The sequence below is a fragment of the Myotis nattereri genome (assembly GCF_964212035.1).
Source record: "Myotis nattereri genome assembly, contig: HAP1_SCAFFOLD_127, whole genome shotgun sequence".
Lineage (NCBI taxonomy): Eukaryota > Metazoa > Chordata > Mammalia > Chiroptera > Vespertilionidae > Myotis > Myotis nattereri.
In genome coordinates this window covers 127,347-147,583 of record NW_027669653.1, presented here as the reverse complement: position 1 = coordinate 147,583, position 20,237 = coordinate 127,347, and the positions used below count along the sequence as shown (strand labels likewise).

General features: G+C 63.3%; 1 pseudogene across 1 annotated transcript; it reads right to left on the bottom strand.

Moving 5' to 3' along the window:
* Window positions 1–1,807: 1,807 nt before the first annotated feature.
* On the bottom strand, window positions 1,808–19,569 carry LOC308512554 (interleukin-1 receptor-associated kinase 1-like; annotated as a pseudogene). The gene is made up of 4 exons: window positions 19,275–19,569; window positions 18,283–18,426; window positions 3,345–3,836; window positions 1,808–3,286 (listed from the first exon to the last, which is right to left on the bottom strand). The product of its transcript is annotated as an interleukin-1 receptor-associated kinase 1-like (transcript).
* Between the last annotated feature and the right edge of the window lie 668 nt (window positions 19,570–20,237).

The window sequence follows — 20,237 nt, the reverse complement described above, 5'->3', positions numbered from 1 at the left end:
TGCTAGTATTAATGGAGAGAAATGGTGTGCCTGGTTGTAAGGCGTGTAAAGGAAATGAATGCAACACAATTATAGTAATCAGTCATTAGAGAACGTTGTAGTTCGTTATTGATAATTATGTATAACAGGCTATTATAAAAACTAAGTTACAAAATTTTTATTAAAATGTTTCTGACATACCATTATATTGGCTGGGCCACAAAAATACTCTTTGTGGGCCACGAGTTTGACATGCTTGCTGTAGAGTGTTTCTCAGTCACAGATGGGCTGGGCAATTCTGCAGGGAGGGGGAGCAGGCAGGAAGCTGACATGGAAAGGAGAAAAGGGGGGAGTCAGGACGGGCATGACAGCCGGGCTCTCTGGACCAACCTCCCAGGCTCCCTCTTCCCTGATCTCTGAGTTATTTTAAACATTAGTTCATGTTGGGGACACATGGGATAAAGATGCAGAAGACTCACAGAAGCAGCTCTCCTCCCTCCTGCTCCCTAACCTCCCAGTCATCCAGGCAGCCAGTTTCTGGTATATGTTTCCAGAACATTCTACCAAACATGCATGGGTGCATGTATGTGCATATCTTGCTTCAGAATAAACCTGACGGCACCCAGCACTCTCTCTCCTGCCCTGTGTTGTTTTCACTGTCTCAGAAAATGTTCCCTGTTAGATTCACTCAACAAATACTTACTGAACCCCTACAAGCGTTCCCCTGCAGTCGGACTGCCCAGCCCCCTGTTCTCACAGAATCTCTATCTTCACTTTCTTTTGTTTTTTTCTTGGATGAAACATAAGATTTTATTGCTCTAGTGCAACTGGGACTTCACCAATGCCTCGCTTTGTGGGGCATGTAGTGCGTCATGACTGTGGACACAGAGTCACTGTAAGCCTGTGCGACAGCCCTGGGCTTCATGAAACTTCACCTGCTTCCAAAACTGCAAGTCCCATTTCCCCCTCTTTCTCTGCCTTGATCCCAACTTCTCACCTTGGGGCTTCTCACTGTCTGGGTAACCCAGGCCCCGGCCGAGGCCAACCTTGGGAAGTGGCCCCTTTGTGACACCACTGCCTGGGCCTGGTGCTGAGCCTGCAGCCTCTGGAGGTGACTTGGTTGGGAGCCTGTCTGTAGCACCCAGGGGTGGCCTGGGTCGTGAGCAGACACGTTAGGCTGGCTCCCAGCTCCTCGGAGAAGCCCACAGACACTGGCCTGATGTGGGGCGCGGCTGGACTCTCTGGGGTATCTCAGAGCCCTCACTTCGAGCTGGTGGACAGAACCAAGGGGCAACCACACCTCACTTTTCCACGTCGCAAGCAGCTGGGGAGCCCCGGGCCTCACCGGCCTATTGCACAGAGTGGCCGCCTTCCCGCAGGGCTTCAGCCAAGGACGAAGGGAAGGGCTACGGCTGCGCTGTGGGCCGGGCTGCACATGCCTTGCCCCGCCCTCAGGGGCCCCGGCTCCCTGCTGCCTCCCTACGGGTCCCCCCCACGCTCCTCTGGCGGGGCAGCCAGCAGCCTTCAGACATGCATTCCACCCCCACACACCCCTCCCGTGACCGAGGCTCTCCTCTCCCCCAAGTGCTGGGCTGAAGGCAGGCCTTTGAGATGTCCTGCCCCACGGATGGCTTCCGGCAGCCGGCCCGGTGGCTCTGAGTGTGGCCTGTGCCCACACCCCTGCAGCACAGGGGCCACCACCTGCTCTGCCTTGAGAGGCTGGGCCCACCCCTACCACCCACAGGCTGCTGAGGGTGTGTGTGCTCTGAGGACGTCCCACCATGAGGACTTGGACATCTGGGTTTGGGGGTCTGCCCGGGTGAAGAGATCAGCTCTGAAAGCCATCACTCTCTCCAGGCCCCACCTGTTTCGGTGGTCCAGGCCCAAGTCTGGAAGGGAGCTGTCTAGGACCCCGTCCTCGTACAAGGCCAGCTTCTGCACTGTCTTCTGTCAGGCTGAGTCGATGACCATCTGCGGTGGCCGCGATGACGCACAACAGCCCAGGTTGATCCTTGCACGGCTGTGGGCTGGGGCTCTGGGCCGCTCCCCCATAACTCTCCGGTGGCACCCCCTTGAGTACAGCAGCCTGCCCGGGGGGTGCAGGGGCCCATGTGATAGCCCCCTTGCAGGGCTGTCTGGCAGGGCTGGGCCTGGGGGCAGTCCACAGTCAGGTGCCAGGAATGGAGGGTGGCAGACATGCCAGACACACTCTTGGCACTCTCCACGGGCTGTGTGGGGCCTTTTTGGAGCTGGTCCGTTGCCTGGGCCGAGGCTTCTGAGGGCACTGCCAGGGGCTGCCAGGGACTGGCATTGCTGGTGGACATGTAGGAGTTTTCCTGTGGAGCAGGGGCTTGCGGCCAGAAGCCTCTGCCTCCAGGGGCGGCCCTGCCACTGCGGCCTGAGGCTTCTCCAGCCTCTCGTCCACCTGGGTCATGGGGTCTCAGCCTGGCGGTGCGGGCAGCAGAGGACCAGCTGGCCCAGGGCCAGGCCTAGCTCAGGGGGCAGGGCCCGGGCCTGGGGTCCAGGTGCTTCGTGCAGATCTGGGAGGCGACTGGGGCAGCCCAGGCTCTGAGGCCCGACCAGCGTGGTGTGCGGTCTGGGTGCTTTTCAGGGCACCCACCTCCTCTGCGCCCTCTGCCACCAGGTCCTTCAGGTACTTGGCCTTCGCACCACGCGTCCTCAGAGCCCTGTGGCCAGCCAGGGTTTCCAGAACCACCTGCCGAAGCCGAAGGTGTCGGTGTCCACCGCCAGCCTCCGGTCGTGGCGTGTTCCTCGGGCCGGCAGGCCAGGTGCCGCTCAGGTCGAGTCTGGGCCACGGTGCTGCTCTGACCAGGGCTGGCCACTGCAAATGGCCGAGACTGGCCAGGCCAAAGTCTCCCAGTTTGGGCATCCGCCTGTCATCCAGAAGGACGCTGGAGCTCCGGACATCTCCGTGGGCGAGGTTGGGGCCATCCTGAGGTCAACCTGACTCGCCAGGCTGTGCTCAGAAGGGTGCCCAGCGCTGGCCCCGGAGAGGGGAGCAGGCCTGGGCCTGGAAGTGGAGGGCCTTCCAGGGAGCCGCCAGGCAGGAAGCTGCAGACAAGGCAGTGGTCGCCGCTCTGAGCACAGCAGCCAGCACAGTCCACGATGTTTGGTGACAAGACTGACTGCTGCTCCGCGCAGCCAGGAAGTTCTGCCCACAGTGGCCACCCCAGGTCTGCCTCCTCGTCCATCGTCTCCACGGCGCTCCCCGTGCTCCTCAGGATGCCCGTGCACACGTCCGAAGCCGCCCTCCTGACCTTCAGCTCCTCCGAGAAGCTGTGGTGCCCTGGGAGCCTCATGGAGGGCCGGCAGAATAGAGAGGGGGTTCCCGGGCAGGAAGGAACCTGGGTTCTCTGGGCTCTGTTTGGTGGAGGAGGATTCTAGAGATGGTGGCGGCGGCCGAGGGCAGCAGGGCTTCCGACAGGGCAGCACTCAGGCCCAGAATGGTTCTGGGAGCCTGGAAAAGCTGGGAGGAGGTGGGGGGACGCTGACGATTGCAACTCCTGAGGGGGGGGCGGCTGGGGGCCTTGGCCTCAGAGGGTGCAGAGATGGAGCAGGTCCTCGGGGCTGTGGTGCTGGAGGGTGGGAGGGGGACGGGAGGGTGCCAGGTGGTTCAATGTCCCTCACACGGAGCAGCTGCAAGTGCGTGAGGATGTGCATGAGGTTGGTCACACGGGCGTTTCGGTTGATCTGGGGCCACAGGAGCGCGGTCTGAGCTCGCCCCATCAGGGCGGCAAGCTGGCATCAGTCGCTGGGCTCCAGGGCGTCCATCATTCTGTAGAAGCGGCACATGACCCAGGGTGGCACCTCGTACAAGAATTGTTGGGCAGTTGGACCTGTGGGGCCCCCCGAGCCGGGATCTCCCAGGCTCGGCCCCCAGCCATGGGCCTCTGTCTCCAGGCCAGGGCCTCTTGGGGCCTCGGGCTGGCCGGGCCCGTGGACACTGACTCTCCATCCTCACCTCCTCACGCGGCTCTGGCGTGTGGCAGGCTTTGCAGCTGCTGCTACTCTGAAGGGAGACACTTGGGACGTGCATCCTGCTGCCGGGGTGCAAGCAGCTGGTGGGATTCACTCCTAGACACAGAGCTCCTGGGATAGAGAGTGGTGTTCTTTGAGCTGGGCTGGCTGCTCCAGGCTGTGATGGACACGTCAGGGTTGGGTTCGAGGCAGGGAGTGACCTGGCTGGAGGTGGCACTGAGTCAGGTGGTGCCGGTGCTGGGATGGGCTTGAGGAGGGAGAGCAGAGACACCCCTTAGTCCTCAGGAGCCCCTGCTTGAGGAAAGTCGGAGTTAGAGGGGGTGGGTGATGGGGCGAGCTGTGCTGAGGCAGCCCAGGGGGCGGTGGGTGCCTGGAGTGGGGTGGGGCCCAGCCTGGGAAGGAGAGCATCGGTGAGGCTGCAAGGGGGGCCCCTTTCCTGAGCCCCCACAATGGGTCTGGGGCTGCCCCGGGCCCTCCCCATACCCCTCAGGAGACCTACATCACCCACCCACCCACTGGCCAGCTGTGGGCAAACTACGGCCCGCGGGCGGATCCGGCCCGTTTGAAATGAATAAAACTAAAAAAACCAAAAGACCGTACCCTTTTATGTAATGATGTTTACTTTGAATTTATATTAGTTCACACAAACACTCCATCCATGCTTTTGTTCCGGCCCTCCGGTCCAGTTTAAGAACCCATTGTGGCCCTCGAGTCAAAAAGTTTGCCCACCCCTGCCCCAGACCCTTCCTGGGCACTGGCACTGGGGTGGAGAGCAGGTGCCTGTTTCAGCTTCTGAGGCCAAGGCTTGGAGGCAGAGAGCGAGGACCCAGAAAGCCACTCGCCTCTCCCAGGGCTGGCCCTGAGCGCCCGGCTGGGGAGTCCCTGTGGAGAGGAGCATCGGCCACGACTCCTGGAATGACCTGCGGAACCAGAGAGCCGTTGGGCTTCCTTGCACGGACACCACAACCCGACTTTAAAACATAAAGTTGCCCTGGTTGGTGTGGCTCAGTGGATAGAGCCTGCGGACTGAAGGGTCCCGGGTTTGATTCTGGTCAAGGGCACATGCCCAGGTTGCGGGCTCGATCCCCAGTGGGAGGCGTGCAGGAGGCAGCTGATCAATGATTCTCTCTCATCATTGATGTTTCTCTCTTTCTCTCTCTCTCTCTCCCTCTCCTTCTCCCTCTCCTTTCCTCTCTGAGATCAATAAAGATATATTAAAAAATAAAATTAAAAAATAAAACATAAAGTCACGTAAAGTTCTTTCTGTACGGACTTCAGAGCCCAGATGCTGTCGGATGTGGCCGTGGGTCACATGCACCCAAACGCCTCTCGCTCCTCACGGCCCACAGCCAGGCTGGAGGCCTGAGCGGCTGCAGGGTCCCCGGCTGGCGAGGCCAGGCCAGCAGCGGGGCCCCAAGCACTCGGGGAGCAGTAAGGTGTGGGCTGCACACAAAAGCGAAGCAAGGAGGGGTCCCCTCTCAGGAGGACACACCTCTGACAGTTTCACTCCCAAACTTCCTCAGGCTTCCTTTGCTCATGCAAATAGATCGGCAGTTTTCTCCACATAAACAGGGCCAGGGCCGCGCCTTAGGCCCTGCTCTGCCTCTGCAGTCCTTTAGGGGAGGGCGGGGCGGCCGCGTCCTGGTCCGTCCGCCCCACCTCCTGTGCCAGAGTCAGGCCCACTGCAGAGACGAGTTCACTGAGGCCCAGCTTCAGCCTGCCTCCTTGTGAGGAAGGAAGGGTGAGGGGCTGGTCATGGGGCAGGTGTTGGGGGCAGAGTCCTCATCCCGAGAGTGAGGGCCCTCTGACGGGAGGGAGGAGGCAGGCAGTGCCCACGGGTGGCGGGTGGCGGCTGCATTATTTCAGCAGCAGGCCTCCTGAAGGGAAGCTATTTCTAACTGTGAGAGGCTGGAGTGACTCCCTCCCTCCCTCCCTTTGTTGCCCTTTATTCTTGTCATCCTGGGACCAGCAGGCCTTGCCCGCCTTCCTGGAAGCTCTGTCCCTGTACAGGGAGGGAGACAGTGAGACGGAAGGAAGGGAGACCCTGTTTGTCCTCCAGGTCTGCCAGGCAGCCCTCACGCACCCGGCAGGCAGGAGGGAGAGGGTTGAGAGGCTTGAGGACATTTTTGAGTCCTTGCTGGTCGTGTTACACCCACCACTCCCCCAGCGGGGACCTGGAGAGGGCAGAACCCATCTCAAAAGCCTCCAGTGAGAAAAGGGCGGTTTAGGTCGCAAAACTCAAAGGTCCCGGGCGCGATCAGAAGGCCGCCAGGAGCCTGTCTGGACTCCTGCTTCCCTCAGCTTTTCCGCTCCTGTGGGTGGGTCTTATTTGGGGGGGCTCAGCCCATGCAGCAGCCAAGGGGTCCCCAGCAGCCCCTGCAAGATAGAGCTCCTTCCTTTCCAGCTGATTCAGCCCGTCCAGGGCCAGTCCTCATTGCTTGGCTTCAATCACATGCCCATATCTCAACCAATCACAGGCAGGTCAGGGCCACTTGCCTACCCCTGGGCCCTGGGAATGGTCCCTGTCCCCAGGCACCAGGTGGTAGGATAGATTAGATCCAGGTGGTGAGTCCCCAGGGAGCATAGCTCCCAAAGAAGGGCCTAATCCCGGAGGACATGGACCAGGTGCCTGTGAGGTTGCGCAGCCAGGACAGTGCCCTCCTCGCACCCAGGAGAGGCCAGGTTACCCGGGGCTGCCCTCCTGGCTCCTGGGCCCACCGCTGCCGGCTGAAGCTCCCCAGGAGGCAGGGGGGGAGGGGAGGCAGTGGGGGAGGGCAGAGCCTGCTCATGAGGGAAATAGTCAGGTGGCGGCTCTGGGCTCTGGCGGAGCTAATCAATGCTGCTTCCTGCCGAGCGGGAGGGGCCCAGTGTCCTGTTTCCCAGGCCGCCAGCCATGCCTCATGTCTACTCCCCTCAAATCAATGCCCCAGGGTCGGCCTGGGCCTGCGGGTGCCCGGGGACAGGCAGGGGAGTGTGGCCTCGAGGGAGCCAGACAGTCACTTTCTTGACTCCTTCGTAGTGCCCGGCAAGGGTGGGCGGCCACCCTCCCAGGCACCCCTCTCACTGGGAGTTCAGACCCGTCCAGGTCTCATTTCTTCACTTACCCACCGGGGTGGCGTTTCTATACCTTCAACCGGAGCGATTGCCCCGTCATCCTCCCTGATGCGCCCACGGAGCCTGGCACAGGCAAATGCACACATCCTGCCATTGTCACAGCCACGGCTGTTGTCGTAGGGAACATGGCGTTGAGGGAAGGGACTGGGCCTGAGCTCTGCGTGCTGGGCCTCCTTTCCCCTGGCCCCATGGGATGCAATCCTGTGCCCCCTGATTCCTGGCCACGGGCTGTGCACCCGGGAAAGGCAGGTCCTGGACCAGCCGGGTGTGGCTCTCATGAGCTGCCTGTGGGTGGAGGTGAAAGGAGGGTGAGCCCAGGCCCTGGACACTTTCGGGGGGAGCGGGGAGGAGCCAGGCTTCTGCCAGGAGCTGCCCTGTGGCCCCGGTGCCTCTCATCCTGTGTCCCTTTGTGCCTGTGTGCTGAGCCTGGGCTGTGAACACTCCGGACAGACCTGTCCCTGTCTGTACAGACGGACATGCCTCGCTGGAGACCCCCAGGAAATGAGGCTCCTCGGAGAGTGGCTGGTGTGGGAAGGAGTGGGACGGGACGGGGAGGCCCTGGTGAGCCGTCCCGGAAGGAAGAGCAGTTTGGGGATAAAGTCTAGTGACAGAATTGAGCTGGTGGCATCGAGGGCTGAATGACTGGACAGTGCATCTGGAACAGGAAGGCTGAGGGACTGGGCCAGTTGAGGGGCGTAGGGCCGGGCCTGGGGACTTTGCCTCTCACAGCTGTCCTGCGAGAGTGAGCTGGGCACACATAGCCCATTGTACGTTTCAAGGGTCTCCTGACTCTGGGGCTGGGGCTGGGCTGAAATCCTGGGGAGGGGGCCCGGGGGGGGGGGACCGAATGGGCTCCTGGGAGGAGGTGCCCTCGAGCGCTCCGAGGAGCTGCCGTGGTACCAGACCGACACCAGCGAGGGACCGTCTGGTCTTCACATCTCAGCCCATGATTAATTTATGACTGAAACAAATGCACTGGCATCGTCATATTAAGACATAAATATTACAGAAGCCAGCAGACAGCCTGCTGCTCTCTCAGCCCAGCCAGCCCAGCAGCAGGCTGCTCCCCGTGCCTGGGTGGCTTGGTGGCCTTGGGAGCCACCTTCCCTGCCTGGGCCTCGATTTCTTCAGCAGAAGGGGTGGTCCCTGTGGGCCTTCCTGCCTGCGCTCTGAGGGCACCTTGGCAGCAAGGGTCTCTTAAATGGCTACTATGTGCCAGGCCCAGGGGAAGAGAGAGAATTTCAGATTAAGGGGAAGCTGGGCACTGGGCAGAATCAGAGGGGTTTGCAAGGTATGTTTTGTTTTTAAAATATGTTTTTATTGATTTCAGAGAGTAAGGGAGAGGGAGACAAAGATAGAAGCATCCCACCAGGGATCTAGCCTCAACCCGGGCATGTGCCCTGACTGGGAATCGAACCGTGACTTCCTGGTTCACAGGTTGACACTCAACCACTGAGCCATGCCGGCTGGCTGGAAAGGTGTTTGTTGCTAGAACTCCTACTGTGTGTGGGACAACAACTCCCTTTCCTGTCATTGGCTTCTCAGGACCTCAGCAAGGGACTTGTCTGGGTCCCGCACACCTGGCCTTGCTTGGGGGCATCCCTTCAACACCAGAGGGAGCAGTGGCTGTGCACCTTGCCCTGACGGGGGGGGGGGGGGGGGCGGGGGGGTTGTGAGCCCCTTTATTCACAGACAGGAAGCCAGGGGGCAGGCATGGGGGCTGTTTAGAGAGACCCCGGCACACATCCTGCCCTCTGTGCCTCATCTGGAACATGGACGCGCTCCCTGGAGGGAGGCTGGCACCCATGGGGCCCAGCGAAGGGCCATGCACCTGGGCCCTTAGCAGCTGCTTATGTGATGTGATGGTGGTTGAGAACTGAATTCTGGCACCAGAGGTGGGCCAGGATGGTGGGATGTGGAGCCTGAAGGGCTGGCCTCTGCAAGGACAGTCTCTGCTCAGGGACCTGGGCAGGACGCTTGGCGTGGTCTGTGACTGGCATGGAGAGCGGCCCTGGGGCGTCTCGGAGGCCGGGGAGCGCTGCTTGCCTTCCCTGGCTCCCTGGTGAGCGGCAGGCCGGGAGCTGCTGCAGGTGGGTTTAGGGTGGAGAATGCCCTGGGCTCACCCCTGTCCTGGGAGCTGTTAGAACCTAGAGACAGAGGTGCCCAGAGGCTTCTGTCCTTTCCAGATGAGACCACCAACCGCTGAGGGGATGCGCTGGCTCCCCTGGGGCGCACGACGAGCCCCCCGGGGGGGTGGGAGCCATTCTTTCTGTGATGACCTGAGCCTCCCTGTTCTGGGAAACGGGAGGGGACGGTGGGGAGCTGAGTCACTTCCCTCCTGGGTCATTTCCAGGGAAAAGGAGAAGTTTCCTGAGAGCCTTTGGCCCCCTGGGAGGTTGGTCTTCGAGGGGAGGAGGAAGCCAGGACAGCTGTGCCAGTCAGGGCGGGGGGAGGGGGTAAGGGGGTGGGGGGTGGCTGGAACCTCCTGGGGTGTCCCTCTACCCGTTGCAGGCTGGACAGCCATCCTGGCGGGGACAGACCCTGCTCTGAGCCCCACTCACCCTCAGCAGCTCTGCAGGTACGAGCCCACCCTTCCTGTGTGAGGGCCAATGACTGCTGAGGCTGCAGTGGCAGCAAGGGGCCCAGCCAGGCCCAGGCCGAACTGGCGCCGTGCTGGGTGCCTGGGGGAGGCACTCGCGGACCCTCACTGCAGGCCCAGGAGGCGGGAATCCTCACTCCCCACCTGATCCTGGGAAAGCGTGGCCTGGGGAGCCGACCTGACCTGCTTCCTCAGCTGGTCAGCAGAGGTGGTGGGATTCAACCCAGCACAGCCTGAGGTTGGGAACTCTCTGGGTGACCTAGGCCAGGTGGCAGCTACTAGCTTCCTGGGGCCCGGAGCCTGGGCAGGAGCCGGGCAGGTAGGCCTGCACTGGTCTGTCTGAGCGTCCAGCAGCCTAGGCGTTGGCCGGGAGGCATCCTGCTCCCCCCTCCGCCCCCACCCCCACCCCTCCGCTCTGCAGCCAGCCTCCCGCAGCTCAGATACATAATTACATTCCACATCGAGGGGCAGCTGGAGGCCAAGGGCCTGGGATTCATTTCAGGCTTGTGCTCTGGGCACAGACCCACCTCTTTGGCCCAATGCTGGGGCTCCAAGGTGGAGCCAGGGGTCAGACTGGTGATACAATGGGGTCTCCGCAGGCCCAGGCCCAGGCCCAGCGGTCAGGGCCGTCTGCCAGGAGGGAAGTCCTGGGCCCTGCAGGCGGCTGAGATCAGAGGCCCAGACAATGGGCCCAGGAGGCTGGGAGGGCAGGGTCCCTGGGGACAGGCTGGGAAAAGCCCCTCCTCCAGAGGCAGAGGTGGCAGGAGAAGCGGGTCACAGCGGGGTCAGGTCTGCAAAAAGGGAGAACTGAGGGGAGCACAGAGGGAAAAGCAGGATTTGAGAGAAGTCAAACAGCGCAGGATGGAAGCGGAGAGGCTGTTAAAGGGGGAGGTGGTATGTGTGAGTACATGCCTGGTGTGCACGGGAGAAGAATTCTGAGAGGTGTACAAGCCGGGATCTGGGTGTATAAGTGCACATACTACCCTGAATGTACATGTATGAGTGTGTATGTCCTTGTGCACTTGCAACCTCATACATGTCAGGGCATGCATTTTGCATGTGTGGGTGAACTTGTGTATGGGCTGCCTGCAAGATTCCCTGGACTGTGTGTGCGCTCTGTGTGCACCTGTTTGTGCTTGTCCCTGGAGGACATGCCTCTGTGTGTATGTGTGTGTGTGCCCGCGCGCGCGCGCGCGCGCGCACGCGCGCCCCAGTGCGCAAGTGGTTGATGGGCGGGGGACCTCCCCAGGCTGGGGACGCGCTGGCTGGGCCAGCCCCCGCTCCTCCCGAGGGGGGCGGGCGGCGGCGGGGCGCGCTGGGAGGGTGCTCCCGGGGGAGAGTTGGAGGAGTTGCAGAGCTGTGCTCCGGTGGCCGCAGGACACGGAGCTGGGTGCGCGCCGTGCCTCCGCCTCCCGCCTCTTTCTCGCCCTCCATCCCGCTCACCGCCCTCCCCTGCCTCCCGCTGCCGCGGTCTCCCTCAGCTCGGTCGCCAGGGTCGAGCGGCTGGGGGCCGGGAGCCCGCAGGTAGCGCAGGGCGGGGCGCGGGGCGTGGGGAGCGCGCCCGGCCGGCCTGGGATCAGATAACAGAGGGCGGGGGAGGAAGCGCGTCGCCAGTTCTCGCAGCCGAACGGAGGGACGGACTCCAGGCGCGCCGGCCGGAGCGAGCGCCTTGCGCCCCGGGGCGCCGTGGAGGCGCGCGCCCCCGACCCACGGCTGACCCCGAGCGATCGGCGCTCGGAGCCGACGCGCCCCTCGGCCTGGAGCGCCCCTGGGCGCTGCCCTGAGCGGCGGCGGCGGCGATGCGGCCGGGGCGGCGGCGGCCGGGGCTGGGGACGGCCGCGCGGAGCTCGGAGGACGCGGAGCGCGCCGCGCCCCGGACACTCGCCGAGGTAAGTGCGAGGCCACCGGCGCGCGGCCCCCGGGGGCCTGGCGTCCGCTCCGCGCAGGCCCTCTCGGCTCGGGATGAGCGCGAGGCGGTGGGGCCACAGGGAAGGGGATGGGAGAGTTTGGGGAGCCATCGGAGGCCATGCCGACTGCAGGCTTGCCTGCTCCTGCCATGGCTCCGGCTGCTACGCCACCGGGAACTTTGCTCCCTGCTCACCTCCATTCCGGGGAGCGCCGGGAAACTTTGAGGCGCTCTCGGTCCCCTGGCAGACGTGCACCAGGGGCTCGGGAGGCACTTGCGTGTGTTGTCTGATCTCCCCGGACCCCGGGATGGGGCGGCGGGCGGGGGGGGGGGGGTGGGGTGGGGTGGGGGGGGGCGGCGGATGGGGTCCCAGTCCATGAGCGGCCCTGAAAGTGCTTCCCCCTCCCCCGATCCAAGATCTGCGGTCCTGGAATCGCTTCTCCTTCTCACTCTCCGTGCTGATGGAGTGGAAACATTCTGGAAATGGTGTTCTGTACTGGCGATCGAGCCGACGACTCCAGCCAAAGCTTCTTGCTTTTAGATGGGCCTGGCCCACGGGGAGGATGCCCCGCAGCCCCGGACCCCTGGGTTTCAGGCCAGACTCCCCGCCAAGTGCTCCTGTCCCTCCGGTTTGGAAGGTGCTCAGGGCACGTGATACTTCAGACCTGCCAGGGAGCAGGGGACGGGGCACAGAGCCGTGTTTCCGTGGAGGAGGTCTTCGCTCCAGGAGGTGCCTCTGCCTCTCAACAGCCGGGACTTGCGGGACCAGGGCCACCTGCCCCTCCCCGAGGGCAGGCCCACCTGGAGCCTGTGCTGCCTGTGGCCGTTTCTCCTCTGGTGGGAGCCCTGGGATAAAGCGCTGGGGACTCTGCCCTCCAGACCCAAACCCTGAAACCCAGTGGCAGTCTGTCTCCCCAGAGGCCTGGGTCTGAGACCTGCAGCCCTCTGGCCGGCCCTACCCCACCCCCAGGTGCCAAAGGAAGCCTGGCTCCCGTCTGCTCCCTGCCCCAGCCCAGCCTCACCTGGGCCGGGCTGCTCCAGCCCCGGACTGTGCCATGTGGCCCCGAGGGTCAGGTAGGGGCCCCAGCCCTGGGTGCTGCCAGGGGGGCTTAGAGTGGAAGATCCCCCCACGCCCCTCACACCCCTTACTCCCCACCCCTATTCTGAGTCCTGAGAGATTTCTCAGCAGAGGTTGGCAGCTCCAGGAGGGACACCTTGGAAGGACTCCCATCAGTGTTACAAGCTTCTGAGGGACAGCAGGTGCAGAGGGAAGGGGCGTGCTGACCCCCGAGGGACAAGAGGGGGCTCCGGGTGCTGGGCAGCAGGGGCCCTGGTGCATCACTGAGTGTCCACCATGGCACTCTTAGGATTGGGTGTTGTCATAGACCTGGCAGACATGAACTCCGGGCCCCTGACAGCTTCTTTGTCCTCCTGGCGAGGGGACAGCAGAGCCTCCTCCCCAGCCCGAGGGAATGGCCCTTCTCTTGGGGCAGGGGCTAGAGCCCGTTTGTCAGCCTGTGCCCAGGACGCTGCCCCCATCCCGGCTGTCATGTCAGACCCCATGGGGCTTCCGGTTGCGCAGCGAGTGCCTGGTGGAGGGCCATCCAGTGAGCTGTGCTGGGAGGAAGAGGACCCGGAGCGGGCGGAGTCTTCGCTGAAAGCCACACAGCAAGTCGGGGGTTTGAGCAGAAGCCTCCACCGCCTGCTCGGTGCCCAGCTTCCTGTCCCGGGGCTCTGTCCACTGGCTGAGGGTGCTGCACTCTCATTTAATTTCCAAATGGTCTGCTGGTGCAGAGGGTGGCATTCTCTCCGTGGCACAGACAGGAGGTTTGAAGCGCTGGGAGGGACTGGTGCTCTGCCAGGGACAGAGCTATATGCTTCCTCCTGCCCAGATACCCCGCAGGTGCCTCTGTGCGCCACCAGAACAGCGTGGCATCTCTTCCTGCCACCCCTCGCCTGGGGCTGGGCCCACACAGGCCCTGGTGTCTGCTCGCCTTCCTGGCTGCCCAGGTGCTGCGGGCCCGGGGCCCCCTGAAGGCCTGGCATGCAGCAGGTGCTCAGGACATGTTGGTGGGTCAGGGTCTGGGCTGCTTTCTCTGGCCACAGGGACCTCGTGAGGCCTTGCTGTGCTGGCATGTGCGTGGCGCGTTGGCATTCTGATGCCCATGGCCCAGCACAGGGTCTGCTTCATACATGGTGCTGGGTACACAGAGACCGCCCTGCCCCCCCGACCTCGGTGTTTGGGAGGAGACTTCAGGGCAGACGGCTGAGGTGAGGGAGGCCTGCGGTGTGACTGGCTGAGCCACTTCTCCTCTTGGGCCTTAGTTCATCGTCTGCAGGGTGGGATTGAGGACCGGCTGGGAGGCTGCTGAGAGCACCCAGGATGGGAGAGTAGGACTGTGCGCCCCTCTGTGGCCTCTGGGCAGGGGTCTCAGTGGAAAGGGGGCTCGGTGAAGGAGGGGGAGCCTTGGTGATGCCAGGGCCTTGGGAATCTGTCCTCCCTCCTAGCTTTGCCCTGGACGTGGAGGCCAGAAGGGCCGGTGATTGCTGCGGCCAGGCTGTCTCCTGCTGTCCCTGCCCCTCTTCCTACACCTGCCCCAGCCGATGCGCCCCAGCTCAGGCCCCTGCCTGGATGCTGATGGAGGCTGCAGGGCAGCGTGAGGCTGTGGAGACCAGGGGTCCCTGGTCCAGCCCCTTAATCGGCCTTCTGCTCTGTAGCACTGGATGCAGGTCCATTGTGTGGCCAGAGAGGAGGGGAGCCCTTTCTCAGGGCCTCAGAGCAGGTCTTGGGGACCCCTCTCCCCTTCCCTGGGTCTGGATCTCCATAGGACTGAGGCTTGGAGAGGGCCAGCGCGCAACAAATGAAGCCGTCAGAGCGAGGCTCCTCAGGCCACCGAGCGGCCGCTTCCGCTCTGAGTGCCCTGCGTGCGCTGTGGGTGCTGTAGTCCCGGGACAGCCCTGGGCTCCTCTCACTCAGAACAAAGCCACCCTCCTCCCATGGTCCCCAGGCCCTGCACAGCCTAGTCCTCGTTCCCATCCCTCTCCCCTCCCCCTTGGACTGCCTGCCCCGCTCCTTGCTGGGCCTCCCCCAGGGCCTTTGCACTTGCTGCCTCCTTTGCCTGGAACACTCTTCCCCAGATTTCTGCACAGCCCCCGCCTCACCACTCTCAGGTCTTGCCCAGATGTCGCCCCTTCCGGGAGGCTTTCCTGGATAGCACCATGGCCTCCCTTCCCTACATCCCTCTCCTGTATTTTTCTTTTTAAAAATGTTGTTATTGATTTATTGGGGGTGATAATGGTTAATAAGATTACAAGCTTTCAGGTGTACAGTTCTCAGTACGCCACCCTTCCATCACCACCACGCACCCCCCCTCCCCCCCGCCGTGCGCTGTCCTGTGGAGACCTGACTGCCGCCTGCCACGCCCCGTCTCACTTGCTCAGCTTGTTTCCTGCCGTCCCTTCTGAGCGCATGCTTCTCTAGGGCAGGGTTTTCGTCCGATGTGCTGCAGGGGTGCCCGCTGCGAGTGGGTGCGCAGCGACCAGGCATGCGAGTGCTCAGTAGCCAGAATGACGTCCCATTCTGCAGATGAGGAAACTGAGCCTCAGAGAGGTGACATCAGTGTCCCAGAATCGTGGGACTTGTCGGGGCAGAGCTGGCGTTCAGACCTTTGCTCTGGGCCCTTGCCGGCCATCTGTCTGTGCCGGGGAGGGAGTTGGCATTCAGCTCAGGCCCCTCCTCTGTGCTGAGTTGCATCTGTGACCTTACTTGCTTCGAGCTCTGAGCCTGCGTGCAGCTTAGGTTGCCCCCCGCCCCGCACCCCTGTGAGGGCAGGAGCTGTTCTCACTGCAGATCTGAGCATACAGAGGCTCGGGGAGTCCCACTGCTCAGCTCTCATGGCCCCCACTTCCCGCCATGAATCTCTGTGCCTTCCTGCAGTAACGTGTGTGTGCATGCGCATGTGTGTGTGCGGGTGCGTGCTTGTTCGTGTGCATGTGTGCGTGCGTGTGCATGCGTGCGCACGTGTGTGTGTGTGTGTGTGGGGGGGGCTAGCTGCAGAGCTGGGTGTCCCAGGGTCCAGTGTCTCCTTGTCTTGCCCACTAAGCATTCCAGGTGTCCACTGGCCATTTGTATCTTGTGTCAGTGGGTTTCACTCCCCCTGCCCAGTCTCTTTTTGGATCATGACGTTCAGGTTTAACATTCTTTTATTTTTTATTTTTTAAGATTTGCCATATTCAACTTGACCAGCTCCCCACTTTAAAAAGAACCCGCATGCTTTCCTCCTTCTGGTCTCTCTGTGGCCCTTGCCTGAGCCACGCCGGGCTTACTGAGCTGACGGGCTCCAGGGGCAGGGACCTTGCGGACTGCTGAGTGCCACCAGGGGCTGGCCATGCCCCTCGGGGCTGCGACCCAGGCAGGCTCGCCTCGGAGGCAGCTTCTGGCTGTCCTCACCCCGTGAGGGGTGTCCTGGAGGTGGGGTGAGACGTGGCATCCCCGCGGTGGGAGGGGCAGCCTGAGGCCCAGAGAGGGACAACCACAGCCAGACGTGGCCCAGCTGCTTAGCAGCAAGACCCTCTGTCCCCCGAGCCCCTAGCAGCCCTGTGGAGACTGACTGAGGAAGCTGGGCTGGAGGAGGGAGTGTGTGAAGACGGGGAGGTGCTGAGCAATGTGTGTGCGCACATGTGTGTGCGTGTTTGCATGTGTGTTGTGTGTGTAATGGAGAGGTCCCAAGGCCAAGGACAACAGAGGGCAGGGAGAGATATGTGTCCCCAATCCCTGTCCGCCTCCCCCTCCCTCCAGCTGCAGCCTGCTCCCTGAGGGTGGCTCCAGGCTGCACGTCTCTGTCCCTTACAGCAGAAAGTAATTGTGATGGTAGCAGCCAGCGTGTGCCACCCACTGCCCCGACCCTGGGCCTCTGGGTCCTGGTCTCAGGCCAAGTTCAGGCCACACAAGTTCAGCGTGTGCGGGCCTGCCTGGGTTATGGAGGGCAGAGGCGGGTGGACTCCAGGGGTTCCCGAGGTGCTGGGACCTCTGGGCCGGTGGGGAGCCCACAAGTCGGCCTGTGGAAGGAGGGTGTGGAAGGGCCTGGATCCCCCTAACACATCTGCCTCTTTAGTCCTGCTGGCCCCTCCCCTCCCCTCCCCTCCCCTCCCCTCCCCTCCCCTCCCCTTCCCTCCCCTCTTAGCAAGTGCCCTGCCCTGTGCTAGGGCTGGGGGTGAGGTCTGGGCAGAGAGGGAGGAGAAAAGAAAGAAGGGAACAAATATGTAAGGAAGTCCAGACGTGCCATACCCTTTTGTCAGTTATGACATTCCCGACAGGAGTGCTGCAGCTCACCATGAGCAGGAGCAGCAGCAAGGGCAGAGAGTGCATTTCTCCTTTCACCCCGTCTCCCCACTGCAGCCCAGCGCCATGCTCCCGAGGTGCCCGCAGAGAGCATGCGAGTGTGTCCCCGACACAGGCGCCTGCAGCTCCCGTCCCGCCCCTGGGGCCCCCACGCCTGCTGCCCCTGCGGTGCCAGCGCCCTGGCCTGGGGTGGAGGCTGATCAGACTCAGCCATGAGCCACCGAAACGCACGGTCAGGGCTTCTCTGGGTCGTGAAGCTGTAGCCTCTCAGAGCCAGGGAACCTGGAGGTGAGAATCGGCTCATCTTAGCCAGGAGAGGCGCTGACTGGCTGCCACTTCCTCAGACCCTCCTGGGAGCGTCGGAGTATCCAGAGCTCCTGGCTTCATCCTCAGGAATCCTGGTGGGGACACAGCCTGGGAATCTGTATTTCTCAGTCTCCCCGTAGCTCAGCCCCCCCCGCCCAGGCCAGTCACCTGCAGCCAAGCTCCCTGACCTGGGGCAGGTCCCACCCTTGGGGCCTAGGGAACCCAGGCCAGTGCAGCTCCCACTCTGTCCGGTGTAGCCGGGTAGGAGGGTGCGGGTGGGAGGGTGCGGTGTAGCCGGGTGGGAGGGTGCGGGTAGGAGGGTGGGAGGGTGCGGGTGGGAGGGTGCGGTGTAGCCGGGTGGGAGGGTGCGGGTAGGAGGGTGCGGTGTAGCCGGGTGGGAGGGTGCCACTCTGCTTGGACACCTCAGGGAAGGCACTGGCCTTCGTGTCTTGCTCGCTCAGGATTCTCAGGAAAAGGGAAGACGGCTGTTTGGGGGCAGAGCCTGGTTGGGGCTGGGTCTGAAGGACAGTCCCCGCCCTGCCTGCTGCAGGGGACCGGAGAGCCCGGGCCCGAGGGACTCCATCGCCTGGCGCTCTCCTCCCTGCGCCTGTTTCCACGTGTGAGTCGGGGCTTTATGTTTCATTCTTCTTGGCTTTGGCTCTGCGGGCAGGGCAGGCCAGCCGGCAGCTTCCTCTCTCCCAGCCTCGTGGGCAGGAGGCTCAGCTGTGCCCATCCCCTTGGCCTGCTGGGCCTCAAGCTGTCGGCAGCACCTGCCCGGCTGGGGCAGCCAGGCCCCCCCCAGGCGCTGAGCGCCTTCAGGCCACGCAGTCCCTGGGCAGCCAGGCCCCCCCCCAGGCGCTGAGCGCCTCCAGGCCACGTAGTCCCTGGGCAGCCAGGCCTCCTGGGGGCTGCGAGTGGAGCAGAGGGGCCCTGCCAGCCCAGCCTGAGGCACCCGGGGCCTGGCCCAGGTGTCCCGCCCTGGAGGCTTGGCCAGTCCTAAGGCAGCTGCTCTCTGGGCACCTCAGGGTCCCCACTCACCCGGCCCCTGGTCGCGGGCCAGCAGGCAGGGAGTGGCGGGCGTGGCCTGTTCCTCATCAGGGAAATGGGCGCCCGGGAGAGGGGCTGATGTGTGCCAGGAGCGGGCGGCATTCTGGGGTGGGGCAGTCAGCCGGGCCCAGGGAGCTGAGGCGGGCGGGGGAGGTCGGGCAGAGGCGGACCCTGTGTTGGTTTCCTGTGGCCGCCAAGTCAGCACCACAGCTGGAGACTTAAGCACACAGCCCTGGAGACCAGAGCCCAAGGTCACGGTGCGGTGTGGGCAGGGGCCACCTCCCACTGGCTCTCCTCTCTCCCCGCTTCGGGGGCTGCTGGGATCCTGGTGGCTTTGGCTCCTAGACGTCCTCTGCTCCCTGCCTCTGTCTCCACACAGTCCTCCCCCCTCCCCTCCCCTCCCCCTCTCCCTTCCTCCCCTCCCATCCTTTCCCTTCCCTCCCCCCTCCCTTCACCTCCTCCCTCCCCCCTCCCCTCCCCTCCCCCTCTCCCTTCCTCCCCTCCCATCCTTTCCCTTCCCTCCCCCCTCCCTTCACCTCCTCCCTCCCCCCTCCCCTCCCCTCCCACCTCTCCCTCCCTCCCTCCCATCCTTTCCCTTCCCTCCCCCCTCCCTTCACCTCCTCCCTCCCCCCTCCCCTCCCCTCCCACCTCTCCCTTCCTCCCCTCCCATCCTTTCCCTTCCCTCCCCCCTCCCTTCACCTCCTCCCTCCCCCTCCCCTCCCCTCTCCTCCTCCCCTCTCCTCCTCCTCCCCCCGCCTCCCCTCCCCTCCTCTTCTTGGGACACTTGTCACTGGAGTTAGGGCCCATCCTCACGCAGGGTAATTGCATTAGTTACGCCTGCACAGGCCACACTCACGGGGCCTGGGTGGACACCTCTTTTCTGGAGGCCATTGTTCAGCCCGTTACCTATGACCAACCTGAATGTATTGCCCTGCGGCCTGGCTTTTTCTTTGTTAAGAAGCACCTCCTAGTTAGCAGCATACCTGGGGATCGTCGTGTGGGAGCTCTGTGCGCGGTCCCTGCTGCTGACCGCTGTGTGAACTTGGGCACATTCGCCAGCTGTTCTGAGCTCAGTTTGCACATCTGCAAAGTGGAGCTGTGGCTGGTCCCTGCCTCAGGTGGCCGGGCGGCGGGTGCAGTGGGCGACACCTGTCGTTGGCGCTGGGTCCGCAGGAGGGTAGTCTCCCTGGCATCGCCTGCCTGGGGCTCCGTTTCCACGCCGTTCGCTTGTCTCCTGATGCACATCCGGGTCTCCGTCCGCTGCCTGTCAGTGCACATGGTGCTGCTACAGGCGCCAGGTGTGGACGTCGTGCCTGGGCGTCCGAGCGAAAGGTTCTGGAAATGAACCCACTGGATCCGACAGCCTGTGCCTTTGTGGCTTTGAGAGTTGTCACTGCGTGTCCTCCCTCGTGTCGCTCCAGTTCCACCCCGTGGCAGAGCTAAGTGTGCCTGGTCTCCCGCTCCCGGCCCCGTGGCCCCGACATCGCCCTCCCTCAGACCCGGTCAGTCCTGGCCACGCAGAGCGGCTCCTCCACCTCATCACTCCGCTCGCATTTCCTGTTCAGAGCGCGGAGCCGCCTTTCGTTCGAAAAGCCTTCCTGTCCGCTTATTCTGGCAGCTGTGGCTCCTGGGAGGAGGCGGTTTCCTTGGCCGCCCTCCCCAGCCCCTGCCCAGTGTGGGCCTTTCTCATCCCAGTGGGTCTTCCTGGCTGGTCCCAGGACAGGAAGTCGCTGTCCCATTTCACAGATGCCAGAACCGAGGCCCAGAAAGGCCGCACCGCAGCCCAGTTGGAGCCTGACGCCCGAGGGTCGGCTCCTCGATGCCAGTTTCCCTGAAAGCGCACTGTGGCTGGAGGGAGAGGCTGGGTTCACTCCTGCAGTGCCCCCCCTCCGCCCTCGCCCCCCAGCCCCAGCCCCAGCCTCAGCCTCCCCCCCCAGCCCCAGCCC